We start from the raw sequence: 22171 nt of genomic DNA, 5'->3' as shown, positions 1-22171 counted from the left end.
AAACTATATTAAAAACAAAGTTAGTTTAAAAGTTAAACTTTTAAACTAACTTTATTTTTAATATAGTTAAACGTTTAAAAGTTTTGACATTAAATGTAAATTAAACTGGCAATGTTTACTATGAATTTTTAAAGATGATTAACACAGTTTTATATAAAAGTGTAATCAAGTTTTAAAAAAACATGTACAAATATGTATATGAAACATATTTACTATGAAAAACACTCTTGTCAAAAGAGTTGTCAATAGAAAAAAAAATGTTCTGTAGAAACAGATTGCACTAGTTGGGCTCTCAAAATACAATACAGGAAGTTATTATCCCCAAAAATTTAAAAATTGAGAATTTAAATGATTCTTAAAATGATAATCCATTCTACAAATAGTTTAGTTCAGATTGTTTTGAAACATAATTCTAATTAGAAAATACACATACATTTACGCACATTTTATAGTTTCATAATTTTGCATTCATAGTTTTATTTAGCATTTTTTTATTCTTGTTTTATTTTTATACATACATAATATTGTATTCCTATATTTTGAAAGCATTCTTTTTTGTATTAGAATTATTTGCAAGAGATATTGGTTGTAATTCTTTTTATTAGGTTAAAGTACTTTTTTAATATTTTCATGATAAACTTGTTGAGGTCCATTGGAATACCTCAGTGTATAACTTCTCATACAAAGACACAGTTCAACAAGTTATTTGATCTAACTTCATAATTTTTTATTATTTAAGATATCAGAATCAGAGGCATTTTATTTTAAAATCAATTGTATTTTTATTAAATAATTCCGCCACCAAAATCTGATATCCAACATAAAAATGTGACCCCAAGATGACATGACAAGTGTTTATTAGAAATTTCCTGAATTAAACAAGATTAAAGTTTCTTTTAAAAAAATTTTTTTATTATTAACATATCTTCAAATGTTAATATCATCAGTTAAATGATATGTTTTAAAGTATTCTACGCATGCTTTACAATCAATTTTCAAGAAGAAGAAGATGACTGAGAATTGAACCCTAAAGAATATCTGTTGATGATGATTTAGTATAGAAAGATGTGTTAGCAATATTGATAAATTTAAAATAATTAAAAAGGTATTGTTTAACCATTAAATCAATGAATCAATGAATCAATCATTTATCTATCTTTGAATAAAGATCGTACGTTCAATGATATTTATATATAGTAACATAACTAATATTAAGTATATATAGTATAATATACAATATATATTATAATATATATTTATATATATATATATATATATATATATATATATATATATATATATATATATATATATATATATATATATATATATATATTTTAGGGTCGGTCAAATTTTTTTTTTTTTATGAAACATGAAAATAAAGTTGCATTTTGTTGTCTCTATTAATGATATGTAAAAGAAATGTAATAAAAATTTGATTTAGTTTTGCCAACTTTAACTTTATTATTATAACTTTATTATTATAATATATATATAATTTTACTATATTAGGTCAAAATGATGCTATTTTACAACAGTTGTATAATTGCAGGATAAAAGCATTAAGATTTAGGTTTTTTGATGATTCATGTTAATAATATTTTATTAATAGTATACAGAACTTTGCAAAAGTTTAGAGCACCCTACGAAATATAAGACAAAAAGCTGTTAGTGTTGTTTGTTGACTTCAGATAACATGATCCTGTACTTCATTATAAGATATATACTTGTATATATTACATTTAAATTACATTGTTTGTTTTTTTGTTTTAGTTTAATTAGTTAAAATTGAAAATAAAAATGACTACTGTTAAAACAAGAAGTGAAACTGAACATGGTATACTTGCACAACCTAGACCATTCCAAATAAATCAACTGCCAACTTCTGCTGATGTTTTCAAAGCATATGACTATTTATTAAAAAATAACAATTGCGCAAGTGTTACTGAAAGAGCAACAGTCATAGCTAATGAAATTAAAGCACTGTACAACAAAGCAAGTATTCCTACCATTGCAGTCAGCAGCTTAGTTATTCGCATAAAGAGACTAATTAACAAAGTACATGAGCTTGGTAAATACTCTGATCGCAAGAAGTCCTCTGCAACATTTAAATCAAGTTTACAGATGTTAGACTAACTATTCGATAATATATATATAGTATAATATACATATAGTATAATATATATATAGTATAATATATACATATATATATATATATACATATATATATATATATATATATATATATATATATATATATATATAGTATAATATATATATAGTATAACATATATATATAGTATAATATATATATATAGTATAATATACATATAGTATAATATATATATAGTATAATATATACATATATATATATATATATATATATATATATATATATATATATAGTATAATATATATATAGTATAACATATATATATAGTATAATATATATATATAGTATAATATACATATAGTATAATATATATATAGTATAATATATACATATATATATATATATATATATATATATATATATATATATATATATATATATATATGTATATATTATACTATATATATATATATATATATATATATATATATATATTATACTATATATATATATATATATTATACTATATATATATTATACTATATATATATATATATATTATACTATATATATATATTATACTATATATATATTATACTATATATATATTATACTATATATATGTTATACTATATATAGGGGGTTGAAGACCCCCCTCCCCAAAACCAATCATAACAGCTCCAAAATTGCTGCTCTCCCCCAATTGGCCTGTGTGCAAGAGCCTAGCCAGGGCTTACACATACACACACATACACACTCATACATAAAAATACACACATATATAAATGTATTTATATAGCCACACGAACATACATTCATGCAAATATGCATAAACACATACATAAATTATGATACATTTTTTGTTTTCAGAATAATTTTGATATAGTTAGCTTTTAATTTATATTAAAAAAAAGATTTGAAATTTAAATTTTCTGTTTTTAACCCAGTGAGGGAGATTTTACCATGCATAAGTACAAAGATGCTTAATGGAGTACCTGACTCAAGTAACTTGCTTGCTGTAAGATTTTCTACAGAGATACCAGAGCAGGAAAAAAATATAAGAAAAGGAGAATGTTTGTTACTAGTTTGAGGAAAAAAGTTATAAAGAGCATTTTCCTATAATGTGGCTTGCTGAAGTTACTAGACATGTTAAATCTGAAAAATGCCAGTAATAGTAAACAAACATTAGTAATGCACAAAGTGCCAAAGCAATAGACATACTTAAAAATTAGAAAAAAAGAAACATATTTGGAAATGATGTAGGAACTAAATTGTGTGAGAAAAAAATTATTTTGACATTTGATGCATATAAATCATGAGACAATTAATCTTAATTGAATAAATAGACAAGACAATAAGTTATCATAACAACAATGGTCAAAAAAAAAAGGTTGATCTTTCAAGGAAGTTAAAGGTTTAGCTGCGAAAAAATAAGCAATGAAAAATTAAAGATTAAATGTATTTACAAGTTGCTATAATAACCTTGAAAATAAAATATTTAGCAGCATATATTATATACTCATATATAATGTCATCCTACTTAAAAGTAAAAATAAAATATTCGGATTTCTAGGAAAATTTTGAGAAAATGAATAAATCTTTATAATAATATCTTACATATTTACTATAATTAATTCTTGTAAATATTTAAAAGTTTGACACTCATTTGTCAACTCAATATGAATCAAACGCAAGTACAATGACAATATACGTAATAACAAATTAATTGAAAACTAATATATTAGTAATAAATAGTAGTAGCTAAAATTTCTTATTGAAAAAATAGATAACTTTTAATTGAGGTTTATAAAATGACCCACTTTTTGGTAACCATAACTACAAGAAAACAATTAAAAGGAAAGTTAAGCATTTTTGCATATAGTCCGTAAAATCCACATCATGCATTACATATAGTCCGTAAAATCCACAGCAACTGGTTTATACCAATATGAATAACTTTTGATAAGTAATTTTGAAAACTTTTACTAGGGTCATTTAGCGACATATTTATAAATTTTTACGCTTAAATCTTTTTTTTTTTTGTACCTTCATGTTTTTTCCTTTTTTTATGTTAATGTTATTCTTAATACACCATTGGGTTTACCGAAAAATTTTTCTCCTTCGAGCGCGTGAAACACGAAATGTCCGACTTCTTCATGTACTACCCTATGGTCTTTGGGATCGTCCACAATTAACGCAACGCAAAATATATTTAAAAAACAGAAGTTGGAGATATTAAATTCTTTTACGCAACGATTTTCATTAAACTGAATGAGTTGTCTTGATTTTTGTATTTAAATTAAAACCTTGCGAGGAAAGCTTTTGATCTTTTTTGTTTTGTTTATTGCGAAAGTTTGCGTTACGTAATATATGGACGATTACTTTAATCAAAATATGATGTGAAAATTAACAAGCTGAATATAAAAAGCATACTTTTTTATAAAGAGCTGCTGAGTCAGCAAAAAAAATTATATGCAGATACAAAAACAAATAACTTTATAAATAGTTGAGATTTAAGTGCAAAAATTTAGAAAAATCTAGCTAAATGGTTGGTTAAGGGCTCTAGTAAAAGTTTTCAAAAATACTTTTCCAAACTAAAATAACCGATATAGATCTGTAATAATAAATAACCCACGGGATCTGCAAGATCTTGAACTCTGACCTAAAAAAAATTAAATTTATTTTACTAGGGGTCCTTTCTTCAATATTTGAGCAACGAATACTTCAAAGATGAGGAGTTTTATGGTAAATACTATCAACAAAATAGAACAAACAAAAAAGTTAGATTTATCTTAGCTTTTATTAATAGAAAACATCATCTAACTTCTATAGCAGACATTTCATTCTGTAAATTGCTATTTTGTGATAAGCATTATGCAACTAATTGATAGCTCTGTTAATATTTCTATAAAGTATTGGGGGTGTCGTGATTATAATGTTTGCAAGCCTATTATAAATTTTCTGTGACATCCTAGTTCACAAAATACCATAAGACAGTGGAAAACCTCATTAGCCTTATTTTCAAACTTTTTATAAACTACTACAGAAGATGCAAAAAAAAACTTACACTATTATCACAATGAGTAAGTTTTAAAAAATAAAAAGTGTTCATATATCGCGACAACGAAGAGGAGGGAGGTGGCAGTCTTTTTAGCCTTGCTCATTATTCATTATTATAAATAAGACATAAATGGGAATTTAAAAAGTTGTCGGGCAGTTGTTAGACATCCGGCTCAGAATCAAAAGGTTTGCGTGTCGTGATTTTACGGTTGTCACTGGTCAGATAAGCAACATTTGTAGGGAAGAAGGCATGAACATACTAATTAAATGCATTTTCGTGGTGCTAAGTAATAAGATTGTAAAGAATGTGTGTGAGCGTGTGTGTATGCTTACATACATAAATACATATGTATGTATGTATGTATGTATGTATGTATGAATGTATGTATGTATGTATGTATGTATGTATGTATGTATGTATGTATGTATGTATGTATGTATGTATGTATGTATGTATGTATGTATGTATGTATGTATGTATGTATGTATGTATGTATGTATGTATGTATGTATGTATGTATGCATGTATGTATGTAAATACATATATGTATGTGTAAGTACATATATGTACTTACACATACATATGGAGGTGTCAACAGCAAGATACCTTGGGGAGGTGAATTTATGGAAAAAAATAAAAATAAAAAAAATAAAAATAAATTGAATGTTATGACATAACATTCAATTAGAGAACTAATTATTTCTTAACCCATAAGACTAGAACTCGCATGCTTCTTTTAGCTACCCCACTTCGTGATAGCAATAATATGAATGATTTTCAGTATTTATTAGCAATAATGTGAATGATTTATATATTTTGTGTGCATAAACTGCGTTGATTAAAAGTGGCCTTATTTATAGGGTAAAAATTATTTGAAATGAAATATTTTTGTCGTCGAAAATTTTTACTCGATTAAATCAGTCGAACTAAAACATGTATCGGGAAAAGCAAGTGTCAACATTGATAAACAACATGTGTATGTCGTGCCGAATGGCTTGTTAATAAAAAGTTTTTTTTGGATCATTGTTGTACCAAAATAGTTTTTAAATTTAGAAGTAGTTAGTTATGGCTAACCGTTTACTTTGTTTATCTACTCCTTTTTTAAACTCTTTTGACTGTCAATTATTTAATGCATTTCAGTCCAGAGGCTTGAAACGATGGCAACTTCTCAAGAGCCGAAAAGGTAAAAAAGCTTTGCCTAAAACTAGAAAAAGAGACGGAAAAACTTATACTGTGGATCACTTATATTGGGAAAGGTATTTTTCAAATGCTCCACAAGTGCTTTTAGAACGTCAAGCAATTAATACAAAGTCTGTTAACCAGCTAAAACCTAAAGTGTCAAGTCCAGCAAGACTTTATGAAACTTTCACTAAGGCAGATAAAAGGTGATAACATTTTAAATATATAAATCTTTATTTATTTTAACTAACAGGGTCTAATTATCCATCTTAATTAAATTAGTAAGATTCAACCTTTAAACAATTTAGGGTTATTTTCTTTTAAATAATGTTTTAGTGTTGTTATTTTTTTTCCTTCTAATTTTTATCATTCTGATTTACTTTTAACAATGCTGCACGCAAATACTATTAAGTTAGGCGTTATTAAAAAGCAAAGAATAGAGATAAAGAGCAAGGAAACGGTTGATATAAGGCTTGAAAAGATGTTCATATTTTTATTATATACAATGTGAAACAGAAATTTTAACTTTTCTCCTTCAGAATTCTGTTAAGATGAATATAAATCTAAAGTACTCAGTGGTTTGCTATCTATTGGATCATGTTTTTATATATAGTTTAATTTTAAAAGATTAATCAAACTCAACATAAATAAAAGTATCGAAGTAAATTTTATAAGTTAGAGTTTTCCTAAATATAATTTAAAAATTTTTGTAGAATTATAGAAGAATGTCAGTAATCTAAAATAAATCTTAAATAACTGACATTACTAAAAGTTAAATGTAATTATTTTTTTGAAGTAAACTTTGCCAAGACATTACTTATTATAAACTTATTTATCTAATTAGTTCTGATGAAAATATTTAGGAATATACAGAATTAAATTATTGTTTATTATCTCCTGTAAGGTTATTTCCAAGTTAAAATGATTTAGTTCTTTTATATCTTGTTTGTAGTTTTTGTAAACTAAACAACTTTATGTGCTTAATGATAAAAAAAAGTTTCATAATTTAAAACATTCATTAAACTTTGATTTGTTGTAATAAAAAAATAATTATATTGACGCTTACTGTGTCCACGGGCAGATCCAGCTATTTTTGGTCTTTGAGATAGCTAACTTCTGGACATAGAGTAAACTTCAAACATTTATATGTTAATACTTATGTCAAATAAAGATGCTTTGCACAAAATTGTGCAAATTGTAACCCCCTCAAATTGAGGGGGTTTAAACTTTATATGGTCACATTTTTTGAATGCTGAGATATTATTTTATGAAAATTAAAATTTATCAATGAATATAAGTCTAGTTGAAAATAGTAAAAAAATATTTAACCAAGTTGTTGCTCTCATTATTGGGACAGAGAAGGGGTAGACATAAAAATCATCTCAGTTTTTTGCAAAGCATCCTTATTTGACATAAAATAAACATATGTGTTTGGAGTTTGCTACATATCTGAAAGTCAGCTATTTCAAACACCAAAAAATGCTGGATCTGCCCCTGGCTGTGTCTATTCTAAAATAGATACAGCTAATTTTTATAACAAACAGAAGTTTGTTACAAAAATTATTTCAAAAAATTTTTGTAATAAATATTTTTATTTCTTTAAACTTAAACCATGCCCAAAAAAACCAAAAATATTAAAAACATAAAAAACCATCACCACCACCTAACTGTTTCAATATATCTTTCATAAAGATACGTAGTCTTCAAAGTAACTTTCCATCAGTTGAATCTTACCTCTTGAAAATATTACCAGACTTGCTTGTTCTTTGCGAAACTCATTAAAATTCAGCTGTTTCTTTTTTAGATCTAAGTATTAATGGCTCCTATCCTTTGATTAGCAAAAACTCCAATAGTCACATGCTTAATAGGAAGTGACTGGAGCTCCAGCCCTGGCTAAAAATGAGACTTTTTGCAAATCCAGAAAAATTATGATATTTAGTAGGGGTTGAAAGCAGGGGCTATAAAAAAATTTATAATACTTTATATATTATATTTCAATACTTAAATTTACTATTTATTAAATACTGGCATATACTTATATATTTTTAAACTTTTTTTTATTTCCGAAAAGGTTGCAAGGAACCACTATTAAGTTATGAGTTACTTTAAAATAGAGTTAAAAAGCTAAAAAATGGTTAACTGAAGACTTAAAAAGTTGTAGGTTGTATATAAAAGGAAAACATGAAGATGAGTAAGAGTTATAAGGACAGATTAGAAAAAAACGTTCTATCAAACGTTTGTTAGAGAAGGTTAAAGTGGTTTAGGTATCAGCATGAGAGAGATAGCAGTTTCAAGATTAAATGGAAAAGGTAGAAGTAAGAAAACTTGAAGAGAATGTCTTACATATTGTATGAATGAGCTTTAGTTATGGAAAGAAAATGCTCTAGATTGTTTATATTAGAGAAACAGCACAAGGATAATAAAAATAATGATGATGATGATGATGATGATGATGATGATGATGATGATGATGATGATGATGATGATGATGATGATGATGATGATGATGATGATGATGATGATGATGATGATGATGATGATGATGATGATGATGATGATGATGATGATGATGATGATGATGATGAAGGCCCACAACTTTTGCCATGCTCAATCTTTAACTCAAATGTTCAATTTTCTGACTCGCTTTCCAGACAATCCGAATCATTTACCTTCTCTACTCGACTTATGTCTTGTTTCTGATCCTAGCCAGTGCTTAGTTTCTCCACATTCATCCTTAGGTGCTTGTGATCACGGTTTGATCTCTCTAAAACTATTATCTCATTCTTCTTCATCATCAGAATCCCCCTATCATTTTATCTCTTACAACCACCTTAAAGCTGACTGGGACTCTTTCTGTGATTTTCTTTTTAATGGCACTTGGGTAGAAATCTTTTGTGTTCCTGCTGACAAATGTGCTTCTTACATATCTTCTTGGATTCAGGTTGGCATGGAATCTTTTATTCCCTCTCAACAATTCCAAGTCAAGCCTCACTTTTCTCCATCAGGGGGGTGGTGGCCCCAGGGGCCATGCGGGATCCCTGCATGAGTTGTAAAAACTAAAATATTTGTTTGAAATTTATAAAACATAGGTTGAACAAAATGACAGATAGATGTCGTTATTGGATAAGTATGGGCCTTTACATTCATCATATATGGTAAAATCCTGCATACATAGGCTTTTTTAATAAAATCCCGCATAGGCCTTTTACAGCCACCATGCCCCTGTTCTCAATGGCTTTTCTCACATTGTGCTGCTGCAATTTTCAATCAAAACCATTACTTCCATATCTATCAGCAAAACAATTCTCCAGAAAAAGACGTCAGTTTGCTATTGCTAAAAACCATAATAAAAAGGTTTTGTCTAATCCAAAAGCCCGCTATTCTCAGGTCATGAAATTTTGTATTTCATCTCAAAAATTAGGGTCTTGTGACTTCTGGAGAATCTTTAACAATATCAATAATAAAGGCAAATCTGTTATTCCATCTCTCTTGTATGGTTCAGATTTTGTCATCTCACCTAATGACAAAGCTGAATTGTTTGCTAAGAACTTTTCATCAATATCATCCCTTGATTCCACTTGTTGCGTTCTACTTGATATAGCCGATAAACAGGTTGATCCATTGCTTGACATTTGTATCACTCCAGCTTCTGTATCTAAAGTGATTTCCAGATTCTTCTACAGTTTGTGGTCTAGACAACATACCTGTTGTAGGCTTGCAGAGGTGTTCTCCAGAACTTTTGTCTATACTTTCAAAACTATTTAACAAGTGCTTATCAGTGACTTATTATCTAGTCTGCTGGAAAGTGGCATCTGTTATCTCAATTTTCAAAAATTCTGGAGAGCAATCTGACTCATCTAACTATTGTCCCATTGTTTTCTTCCTATCATAAGCAAGGTGGGGAGGTTAAGGCTATTGCTCTTGATATTTTTAAAGCTTTTGATAAAGTTTGACATGCTGGTCTTTTCCATATGCTTTCTTCTTACGGTGTATCAGGTAACATCTTTAAGATTATTGAATCTTTTTTTTTCCGATCATAGTATAAAAGTTGTCCTCAATGGACAGCACTCTTCTTCATATTTTGTAAATTCAGGGGTTCCTCAAGGTTCAATCCTTGGCCCTATACTATTTTTAAATTACATTAATGATCTTCCAAATATTCTCACATCTAAAGTGGCGTTGTTCGCTGATGATACTACCATTTATTCTTGTCTTGATAAGAAGTCAACACTCTCTAATTGCTTAGAGGGGGCATCTGAGCTTGAAAAGGATCTCACTTCTCCTACAGTATGGAGCTCACAGTGGCTGGTGAACTTTAATTCAGATAAAACCAAATTTTTTTCAGCCAATCGTTATCACAATTTAAATCTTCCTATATTTATGAACAGTAATATACATATTCTTGTCTTAACATAAAAAATTTGGGCGACATTTGGGTGCCGCCTTAATTCAGAAATTGAGGACTTTGTTTTTAATATTTTTTATGACAAAGGTTTTTTTTTTTTTTGCATAAAAATGCTATAAAAATGTTAGACAATGTTTTCACCAAGTTTCTTTACGGCAGGCGCCAGCACAGGGGTACCACCGCCCAAATTATTTTCCTTGAATAACCCCTATATATATATATATATATATATATATATATATATATATATATATATATATATATATATAGTCTTGCATGGTAGTCGAAAAGTTTCTTCCATAAACTGTAGTTTTAAAGAGAGCGCTAATAAACCAGACCAGAAAAAGTTTAAAAACTTATATAATTTTTTTTTTCCTTAAAATATAGACTGCCTACCTCAACCAAACCCTCAGTCGATGTAGCAATACTCCCTTGCGAGTCAGGTCATAAAATAGTCGATGTAGCAACACTCTGTTGCAAGTCAGGCTATAAGATATTCGATGTAGCAACACTCTGTTGCAAGTCAGGCTATAAGATAGTCGATGTATCAACACTTTGCACATGTCTAGAAAAAATGTTTTTAAAAAACAAAAACACTATTAATTAAAAAAAGCTTTCTGTTTATTATTTTTGCGGTTTTTAAAAAATGATAAAACTTAATGTACTTCCGCATTAATTTAATTGTTTTAACTTTTCGACGACAATAAAATGTAGCTTAATTGTCAAGGTAGCAAAATTGTTGTTAAAAGAGACTTTTTTTATATTAAAAGTCTCTTTCGACTACAAGATAAAGATATATTATATATATATATATATATATATATATATATATATATATATATAATATATCTTTATATATATATATATATAATATATCTTTATATATATATATATATATATATATATATATATATATATATATATATATATATATATATATATATATATATATATATATATATATATATATATATATATATATATATATATATATATATATATATATGTATATATATATATATATATGTATATATATATATATATATATGTATATATATATGTATGTATGTATGTATGTATGTATGTATGTATGTATGTGTGTGTGTGTATATATATATACATACATACATATATATTTATGGATGTGTGTATGTGTGTGTTTGTGTGTGTGTGTGTGTGTGTGTGTGTGTGTGTGTGTGTGTGTGTGTGTGTGTGTGTGTGTGTATATATATAAATATATATACTATGTGATGTTTTGTATTGGTTAACAAAATACAAAAACTCTTGTACGTATAAGAGTGCTCAATGATAAAGAAAAGGGATTTATTTATTAATTAGAGCATTATATATATAAATATATTAACAAAGAAAGTACAACTTTTTATTGTACTAATAGTTTCATGCCTAAAGGCAATCATCAGCCATGTTATACAAAATCAAGAAATAAAAAACCTGTTAAAATATAAAGTTACAATAAAGTGTGCTCCGTCAAAACAACAAATAACAAAAAGGGGTACAGTGAATAGGTTGATTCACTATGGCTCATTAATGATCTTAAAGATTAAGTTCATGCATTTTTAAGAAACAAACTTCATAAAAATGAACTTATTAGTTTCACGTTGTAAATAATAATATTTGAATAAGTTTTTAATTTTTAATTTTTTTTATAAGTTTTGTTATCAATAAAAATTTTTATTTATTCTCAATTTTTCAAATGTCTATTATTTCGATTTTATACTAATCTAATTAACAAAAGTATGCCAAAAGTATAGTGTACAGTGTCTTTACTCCCTCGGCCTCACAGTACTGGGGCACAGTGTATCAGGTAACTCAGTGAATCAGGTAACACAACTCACTTTAAACCTTTCTGTGAGCCATTAGATAATAAATATTTTGGTTTCGGTGATTTCTTACCATGAAAGACATTTCAATTATTTCGCCTTGAAAAAAATATAGCATATTTTAACTTTTGCTTAATTTAAAAGATAAAGAAATCCGATCCCAACTTCCCCTAATATACATAATATATATTTACCCAGGTCACTGATTCCCTGATAGAGTAACGCTTACATATTATTCATGCGGAAGTTATTTTATTTTAAAGCGCGTTAATTACTTAAAAAAGATCATGCAACATTATTTTTGCTGATATATTTATATTATAAAAGACACGGCGGTTAAAAAATAGCAATTCAGTTAATAAATAACGTATATGCGCGTAACATTTTTTACGCGCCTTTAAGTGTACTTTTTAAAACTGTATTATTTAGAAATAAGCAAAATAAGTGAGTATATCGATTTATTCAATAAGTCTTAGGCGTGGCAGAGTGAGCATAAACCGACTAAGATGATTAGCCATAGAGGCAGCACATACATCAACTTATTTATTTAGCCATTGGCGCAGTGAGCGTACATTCATCATCTCAGGTTTTTGGTTAGGGGAGTTTCGTACTCTTTTAATGAGTTTTTAACTACTTTAGCAAGTTTAATTTTAAATTTAGTCAACTTTAACATATTTTTTAGTAATATTTTATTACTTTATGTTCCTAATAGCGTTGGCTATGACATAAGTTAAATTAAATGATGCCGTAAAATATTGCTAAAAACGGGCCCATGGGCGCTCATAATTTTCTAATATATATGTGTGTGTGCAAGTATTTAATAAATAGTAAATATATGCATAAATTTATAATATATAAAGTATTATACATTTTGTTTCTAGCCCCGGTTATCAACCCGTGCTAAATCTTATAATTTTGCCGAGGCCAGGCCCCCGGTTAATTACTAATGTTAACAACCCTGCAACATGTGCATAAATTTCTTTTCCCTTGTTTAACTTATTTTATTTGATATTCTTTAGGCTGATTTATGCTGGTTTGGTTTATTTGAAATCTTTATTTTAGGTTGATGTATGCTAGTTTGTTTGGTTTAACAAGTGGAGTAATAGCATGGAAAATAATTAATTTTTAGTTTTATTCAATATTGTTTTGTTTTTGTTTTTTGAATAAAAAATTTTTCGGATTTTTTCGCTGTTGAATTGACATAAAAACGTCATTTATAAATGCATAAAGAGGTGGTAGGCATTATGAAAATATTTTGCTTTTGCGTTGACAAATATTTATGACTAAATAAATGAACTTAATAGCAATGCCCTTAAAAACACTAGCAAATAATAACCAAATACGCTTTTTAACGTTGTTTTTCTTTTATATTAGAAAAGTCAAACAGTTTGGAAATATCAGTTGAGCTGAAAACTTTCCGTTCAGATATAATAGCGACAATTTGAGAAATGCTTAACGAATTAATTCCCTATTTTTTTATATTGAGATAATTAACGTAAAACATTAACTATAAACATATATTTAATTGCTGTTTTACTAATGCTTTCAGTTTATTAGTCATAAATTTGAATTAATTTTTTTTTTCAATTGAATAATCGGAAAAATGTGAAATTTGAATTAAAAATTTAACATAAAAATTTAAATTGAAATAAAAAAAAATTTAGAAGTTGCAAAATTGTCAAAAGTTGCTAAATCTTCAGTAAGAAACATTGAGGAGATAAATGGAGACTCAAAATATCGAAGGAAAGAGAGGTGGTGGTAAGAAAAATGATTTTGTAAAATGGAAAGCGAATTCGATCATCCGGTCAATTACAAGAAATCCATGTCAATCACAAACAGATATCGCCTAAAAGTTTGAATGCAGTCGTGTCCTTGTCAGAAAATCACTTAAGAGCAATGGTTTAAAGTTTTACACCAAAATTGAAGCGATCATTTGATGGAGAGTTAAAATCAATTTGCTGCGCCTGGAAGCTCGTCAAACTTTTCAACCTAGAAAGTTCATACTTTATGATTTCTCAAATTTGACCGGCTATTAATATTATCTGTCAAGAGGTTTCTAAGTGAACAACAAATAAAAGTATATTTATAGGCTAAATACTCTTTTTTTGTAGGAGGGCACAACGCAAAAACTTATAAAACTTAGTTTGTTGCTGTGCTCTCCTACGTGAAAAAGAGTATTCTGGTCACCCTATATATTCAGACAAAAGTTTTCTTGAAGATTTTCGTGTGGCAAGCGGTTTGCACTTGTGGCTTTAAGAGTGCTTCATTCGTCACTCGAAAGACTTTGACTTCCTGTTTATACATCGCTGAATGTCTTCGGAACCGTTTTTTGCTATTGCTAAAACAAACACAGCAAGATAGCTAACTTTTGGCCGGATTTGACAACGATCCACCATTCCAAGAAGACGATAGAGTGGCACAATCAAAATGGCATCGAAATCGTCCCGAAAGACTAAATCCTCTAAACTGCCTGAGCAGCGCGTAATCGAGAGTTACTGGGCATTTGTAAAAGAAATCTTATTGAAAACAACAAATCAGCAAAAGATGACGATGAGTATAAGCAAGAATGGATAGCAGCGCCGAAAAAGGTAATTGAAAGCAAGATCCAGGTCATGATATCACCTACTCTTGAAAAAAATTTAATTACTTTTTAAGTGTCCTCTAAAATCTGTATAAACTAATTAAAAACTTTACAAGATGCAATAAACTTTATAACAAAAAAAACTTTTATTATTTAAACTATTTCAAATTATTCCCAACCGGAAAGTTTTGATGCCAACCGATAGTTTCAAATTTGCAATTTTTTATTTTAGCATGACAACATAGTATTCAAAAATAATAATCGTAAAATGTGTTTTAAAAAAACTTTTATTATTTTAAATAACTCCGTAAAGCGCTTTTTTTATCCTTTTATTTTGTTCAAACTTAGATTTGCTTTTTTTATTTTTATTTTTAACTTTTATTATTATTGAATAGTAATATACTTATATACTAGTTGGAATAGTAATATACTTATATAATATATATTATGTGTGCGTGCGTGCGCGCTTTTAACACTTTAATTAATCTTTATGGTCTTCTTTATAAAAGATAGACAATATTTTTTGAGTTTAATGCACAAGGACTCATAATCATTAGAAGTTACACATAAATTTAACTTACCTTTAGGGGGCATCCATAAAGTATGTATGCGGTAAAACTAATAAATTTAGTATCCCCTCCGCCTTAATCATACTTGGATGTTTTCAACAACTCCTTCACCTCAGCATACGTACGCATTTTTTATAACAAAATCAACCCCACTCCTCCAATGCATAAATTATTTAAATATTAGAAGCATAAAGGTTCAGTTAAATTGACTCAGTTATATAAAATAATATTTTTTAAACTCGTTAAACTAAATGCTTTTGTTGGAAGAAAAGAAAAATCAGTTTTTAGGAGAGATAGAGAACCGCGTACGTACTCGCTGTCTTTAAGGTGATAACCCAAGAAATATAAAATTCATTGGAACTATAGTAAGCTTAATTTTTTAAACATGAATAGGAGAAGGTTACGTATGTTGAGCATGTTAACAGTGTATTGTTTTTACCGAGCCAAAATGTTATATTTATTTTTGCAGATTATCATAACTTAATCTTTCCTCTTAAAGAATATAAATGAATAGTTAATTGAAAAAAAAATCTTTATACCAAAAATTGCGTTATTTTCAACACACCCAAATCATCTCATCTTAGAAAACCAGTTTCCTAAGATGAGCTTTTTTTAATGCAACTCTAAATAACAAAAAAAAATTAAATAAAATTGTATCTTCAAGAACTATAATTAAGTAAAAAGTAATTATCGCACTTTTTTTATCTCTGTAAAAAATTTTAAAGAAAAATATTAAACCAAACTAAAGATATCTTTGTTAGAAGATAGAAAATTTTTAAATGGAGAAAAACAAATAAAATAACCACACAAAAATAGCATACAGCTCAAGTAAAAAAACCAGAGGCATAAAATTCATCCTCATTTTCATTTGTAATTATTTATCGCTGTTTTTAATTGATTTTAGCTTTCTTCGTTTTTTGGTTGGCTCTACTAACTTTTTGTTTATCTCTCCAACACGTTTAACATCAATATTTTGCAGTCCTTTCAAAGTATACTTTCCAGGTATAATACCGATTTTTAAATATATAGGGAGCAACCTTCATTGAAGGTTACTCCCTAAACTTAAATCGTATGATATAAACATTGGTTTATATCATACAATTTAAAGATTCATTTACATTTTGAGCTTTACCATGCAAACATTTTTCCAGCAGCTTCTTGTTTGCAATATCCTGATATGAAAAGATTGGTTTAAAGGATATTTGCAACTGTTTGAGGAAAAATTATGTTAGACTTATAAGTGTTTTTGCCTGTTGCAAAGTCAGAGTTATATTTGCACCAAGGTTTGGCTCCTTTTGGACAAATTCATGATGTTTGTTTGAGTCATCATTTTCACAGTTATAAAAAATGATAGCACCAATTACTTTTTTCATCTTGTAAAGATTATCTATGTTTTGGCGTATTGCAAAGCCATAATAATTCTGTAGTCTATTAATCATTTTGTAGGTAAGGTGAACTTTACGATATAGGTAGCGTATCGAAGTTTTTTATTACTATTACGGTTATTTACTGAACGACCAAAGATCTTTATTGCGCCTTCTTAGAGCTGCCCACATGGTTGGTTTTACAGTTGTGTCCAAATTTCCAAAAATTGTAGGCAGCTGACCCTCGTTTCTTTTCCTACAAACTGCAAGACTTTCAGATTTTTGAAAGAACTTCAATGTCAACATACTTTCCATTAGATATTTGAGTAACTACACCATTTAGAAATGTATATCCACGACGTTGACATGATCCATCTGTACTTGCAGATATATTAACAATTGTATCTTCGCGGTAGTTATCATTCAGTACATTGTGTCTGATTTCAAATGCAGCATTTCTCATTGATTTCTCTGCTACCTCAATATATGAATCATGCAGGTTCTTGTTTGCAGACTCGAATGGTTTTGAATTCATTGGTGGTAGCATATTTATAATAGAGCAAAATCTTTTCATTGCAGTAAAACTACAACCTATCTTACGAAATCATAAGATTTTGGAACAAACTTCATAAGATTTTGGACCATTTTTTCCATGATCTTCTATAATTAGTTTAGAAGTTAAAAAGTTTATACTCCAATCACATTCATTGCATGAGAGAAGAAAACTGTGGACAAGTCCTTTTTTATTTTCCGTGTCGTGAAAATCTTTGATTGCAGCTGTGCAGTTTGGGCACCAACCAATCAAACTAAGTAAATTAATTAGCAAGTCTGAATTAACAACCAAGTTACAATCATCATTACTAGCTTCCTCTTGAATGTTATTTGTTACTTTTAAAAAAGACAAATCAATTTCATTTAAAGGAAGCTGAATGCATGTGAACTTTTGATAAAAGGATTTACGGGAGTCCTGTTATCGAAAGTTCACATGCATCAGCTTCGTATAATATAAATAACATTCAAAAGGAAGCTAGTAATGATGATTGTAACTTGGTTGTTAATTTATACTTGCTAATTAATTTACTTAGTTTGATTGGTTGGTAGTTATTATATTATAGGTGATTGGTTGGTAATTAGGGGTGTCCCGGATAAGCTATACGGTCGGATATCCGGGTTGGATAGGAGTATTATTCGGTATTCGGCCGGATAATAACTTTATCCGGTTATTTATAACCGGATATTTCATGTAAATGCCATTTGAAAATTGAAAGAAATCTAGAAATGTTAGATTTTCAAATAATCTAATGTTAATGGTTTCTATTCAATTTTGTTATTGTTATTATTATTATTAAAATACTACTAAAATTATATATGCGCAATAAATATATCAGTTTATCGTTCACTTCTATTTCTTTTACCTTAACGTGAGAAATTAAATTTCTTGATCATTAATCTAGAAATTAAAAGCCTTGATTGCTTTTTCTTATAAATAATGAAAACAATCTTCCAATAATACAGAGGATGCTAGGTAGTGCTAGTAACTTAAGTGCTAACTCTTTTAGCAGTGGAAACTTCTCTTCGTGTTTTCAATAATTTAAAACGTCATTATTTTTTTCTATAATCAAGTCGTTAAAGAAAACATTATTTTCTTGAGCAGATTTTAAAAAGAAGACTTGATCAGAATGCAAAACATTTTGATCTTGCTTGTGCAGATGAAGAAAAAATTATTATATTATTACTCAATATTAATTTTTTTTTTCCTCCTTTTTCCTCAATTTACAATAAATTTTTTTTTGCCTCATTATGCAGCGGAGTTGTGCAAAATGACTTATGACCAGATTTATTACATCCCATGCTTATTTGCTTTCCTCATAAAATGGATATTGCTGTGAAATCACAACTATCATTAATTTTAAAAAGCTTCCAAACAAAACTCGCCATTTTGAAGGTTTATCACGGTAATATTTTGTCATAATAAACTATATATTTTAGGAATTTAAATTACTTTTTTAAATATCTGGGTACTTGATATCCTGTCGGATAATTAAAAAATGTTATCCGGGACACCCCTATCGGTAATTACAGTTTCTTTATTCAATTTAACCGTTGGTGTTTCATCTGAAGTTATGTCAACCTCATCATATTATCTTTCGTAAAAATGTATTTTTTTATCTTACCATCTTATATCTGTTTTTAGATCCCTTATGATAATAATATTATCAACGTAAATGCCTAATTATTCTGGTGAATTCAACAAGATATTTTAAAAAACAAAAAATTAGTGAGACAAATATGTGGTCTGATTTTAGTACTTTTGGCGAATGGCATTTAGCTCGGAATTAAATTTACAGGTAGGTAACAACCTGGTTAAGATGCAGTAAAATTTGTGAGAAAAACTGCATAATAGTTATAGAGAAAAAAGGTTTCAACTGTCGCTAAGGCCGTTGGCATTTCAAGACCTATGGAATTTTTAAAAATTTTGAAAATTTACCCTTTTTTAATAAACAAAATTAAGATAAATAATATATAAAACTTTTGTATCGTTGTTGTACGTTATTTATTGTTTATAAAGGTTAAATGTTCCACAAATAAAAAAATAAAAGTTTTTACTTTTTTTTATTTTTTCAGATTTTAATAGTGGGTAGTTACCTTAACACCCCACCTTAACACCCTTTCCCTTTGTATGCATTCGTACGTTCTGTGCAGCCTCTTCCCTCATACATACGTACGTACTTTATGGAAAAACCTTTATAACGAGTTTTCAATAAAAAAGCAATCTTCCGCCTATCTTATCGATGCCTAAAGAGTCGCTTTATATTTTGGTAAATGGAAATAGTAGTTCTTCTTAACATTTTGTCGGTATATAAATTATTTTGGAGACTTCTAATGTTAAAATTATTAAGTTGTGATGTTATTCTAATGTTAAATTAATGTTAAAGTTGTAATGTTATTAAATGTTAAAGTTATTAAATTGTAAGAATTAAGAATAAACTGTTCTTTGGAGAATTTCTTTAAAGAATTAAGAATAAACCGTTCTCCATTCTTTCAATGACATTTTTTGAACGTACGCTACGATGATAATTTAAATTGGATAATTGTTAAAACCAATATAATAGAAACCAATATCAAGATCAAAAAATTTTTCGTTAGTGATGAATTGAATTCAAATTCAAAAAACAGAATCCTCAAATAAGAATAATATTAAAGAATATATAATAGTAATTTTTAGACGATATGTATATACCTAAATTCCTTCTAAACTATCGTAAACACTAATTGAAAACTTTTTATTTTATTTTTGTATTTTTTTGTACAATTTAATTTCTTCATGTAGTTGTTTAGTTTCTTCAGTTATCAAAATTAGTACATTATGTCGTTGTAGGATGCTAATATGCCGTTGCACGGTGTTTATGCATTTTATTATACATATATTATATATATATATATATATATATATATATATATATATATATATATATATATATATATATATATATATATATATTATCATTCATGTATAATGTATAGGCGGTAAATATATGTAATGTAAGAAAGTAAATTTAAGTAAAAAGTAATGTAGTAGAGTATAAAATATAAAGTTTTAGCCAGGTCCTGCAATTCCGACGAGTTTAAATTCTATTTGGGCATACTTTAAATTGTATACCTAAATTGTAAATGACTGGTGTAATTGAGATTTGAAAATGCCGTCCGATTTCAGTTTGCTGCTGTTGCTGGAAAGCACATTCAATGGTGCTCAAAAAAGTTGAGTCTCTCTAGCGCACCTAGTTTCCAGTTTGCTTTTTTCAGAAGCTGTATCTACTTGTGATTTTAATTTTAATTCATCAGACACAAATACGCCTTAATTGTGTTACAATCTCACAAATGGTGAAATCCCTCTTGTCCTAGAATCGTATAACTTATGTTTGTTTATTTATTTTTATTTACGGCTCAATGCATAACCTTACATTTTTCGAAATTAAAGAACATGGGCCAGGTATTAGTAAATTCTACGGCTTTATCGATGTCGTTTTATAAAAATAGCTCACAAGTAATTTATAGCTGTCATAATTTATTGTCTGCCTGTTTTATGTAGTTAGAAAAGTTGTATATAGTTAGAAATGTTGTCTGGTAGGTTATTTATGTATATTACGAAGAGTAAAAGATCTAACACGAATCCTTGAGGCACTTCACTCGTGACTTTTTTTCATTTTGATTTTTTATGTCCTATTGTAACTCGTTAGATTAGGAGCTTCTATGCCGTAAGCTTTTCATAAATTTGTTTAATCTTTATAACTAGTTTGATTTGAAAATGTCTGTCTTTTTCTCAACGATTTAAGTATATTTTTTGTCATTCAGGGCAAAAGAAATTATTTTGAACTTATAAAATACTTTTATGGAGGAAAAGCATTATTGTATTGCTTACAAATCTCGCTTGAAAAGAACACAAAATTGACTTAAAATTAAAATAATTGTTTTATTAATTAAAAATAAATAGATTAAAAGATTGTTGAAACATTTATAGTTGCTGTTGGTTTTAATAAAAAACTTTTTTATATTTAAGTCATTTAGCCGCCAAAAGTGGCTAGCCAATGACTAGCCGCTTTTAACATACCGGAAAATTATTGGCGTGCCATTTATAGCGGCTGCCACTAGTGGTCCACTAAGTAACCGATGAGCAAAACTCCAATAAACCGTTAAAAAATGCCTATATAGGTCCACTTCAAATCCATTCAAACAATGTTTGATGGGATATAGGTCCAAAATGCCTATATATCGGCATTTTGAGCACTTCACTGTAGTTTTGCTCATCGGTTACTTAGTGGCCCATTAGTGGCAGCCGCCAAAAGTGGCTAGCTGTTGACCAGCCACTATTAACATGTCGGAACGTAATCGGCTGGCCAATTTTAGCGGCTGCCAATAATGGTTCACTAAGTAACCGATGAGCAAAACTCCGATGAACCGCTCAAAAACAATGGGATAATACTTTAATAACTTTACCTATAATACTTTAGTATTAAAAAGTTAATGATAAAGTAAAGATGAAGTGCAAAGATGAATTGC

General features: G+C 28.0%; 1 protein-coding gene and 1 long non-coding RNA gene across 3 annotated transcripts in view; one reads left to right on the top strand and one right to left on the bottom strand.

Moving 5' to 3' along the window:
• LOC101236496 (cilia- and flagella-associated protein 70) overlaps positions 1-3896 on the bottom strand; it is a 70638-nt gene extending 66742 nt beyond the window's left edge. The window contains exon 1 of one of the 2 annotated variants that reach the window (XM_065799578.1): positions 3731-3896. The gene's annotated coding sequence lies outside the window, so the exon portion shown is untranslated. Of the gene's footprint in view, positions 1-2009; positions 2139-3730 lie in introns of those variants that run through there. The other variant, XM_065799579.1, reaches the window with a different exon arrangement.
• A 2231-nt stretch (positions 3897-6127) lies between these two features.
• On the top strand, positions 6128-13779 carry LOC101239792 (uncharacterized). Its single transcript, XR_010638787.1, has 2 exons — positions 6128-6559; positions 13662-13779. It is a non-coding gene; the product is annotated as an uncharacterized LOC101239792 (long non-coding RNA).
• The last annotated feature ends 8392 nt before the right edge of the window (positions 13780-22171 follow it).

This window comes from Hydra vulgaris, chromosome 06 (genome assembly GCF_038396675.1).
Source record: "Hydra vulgaris chromosome 06, alternate assembly HydraT2T_AEP".
Lineage (NCBI taxonomy): Eukaryota > Metazoa > Cnidaria > Hydrozoa > Anthoathecata > Hydridae > Hydra > Hydra vulgaris.
This window is presented reverse-complemented; position numbering and strand designations above follow the sequence as displayed.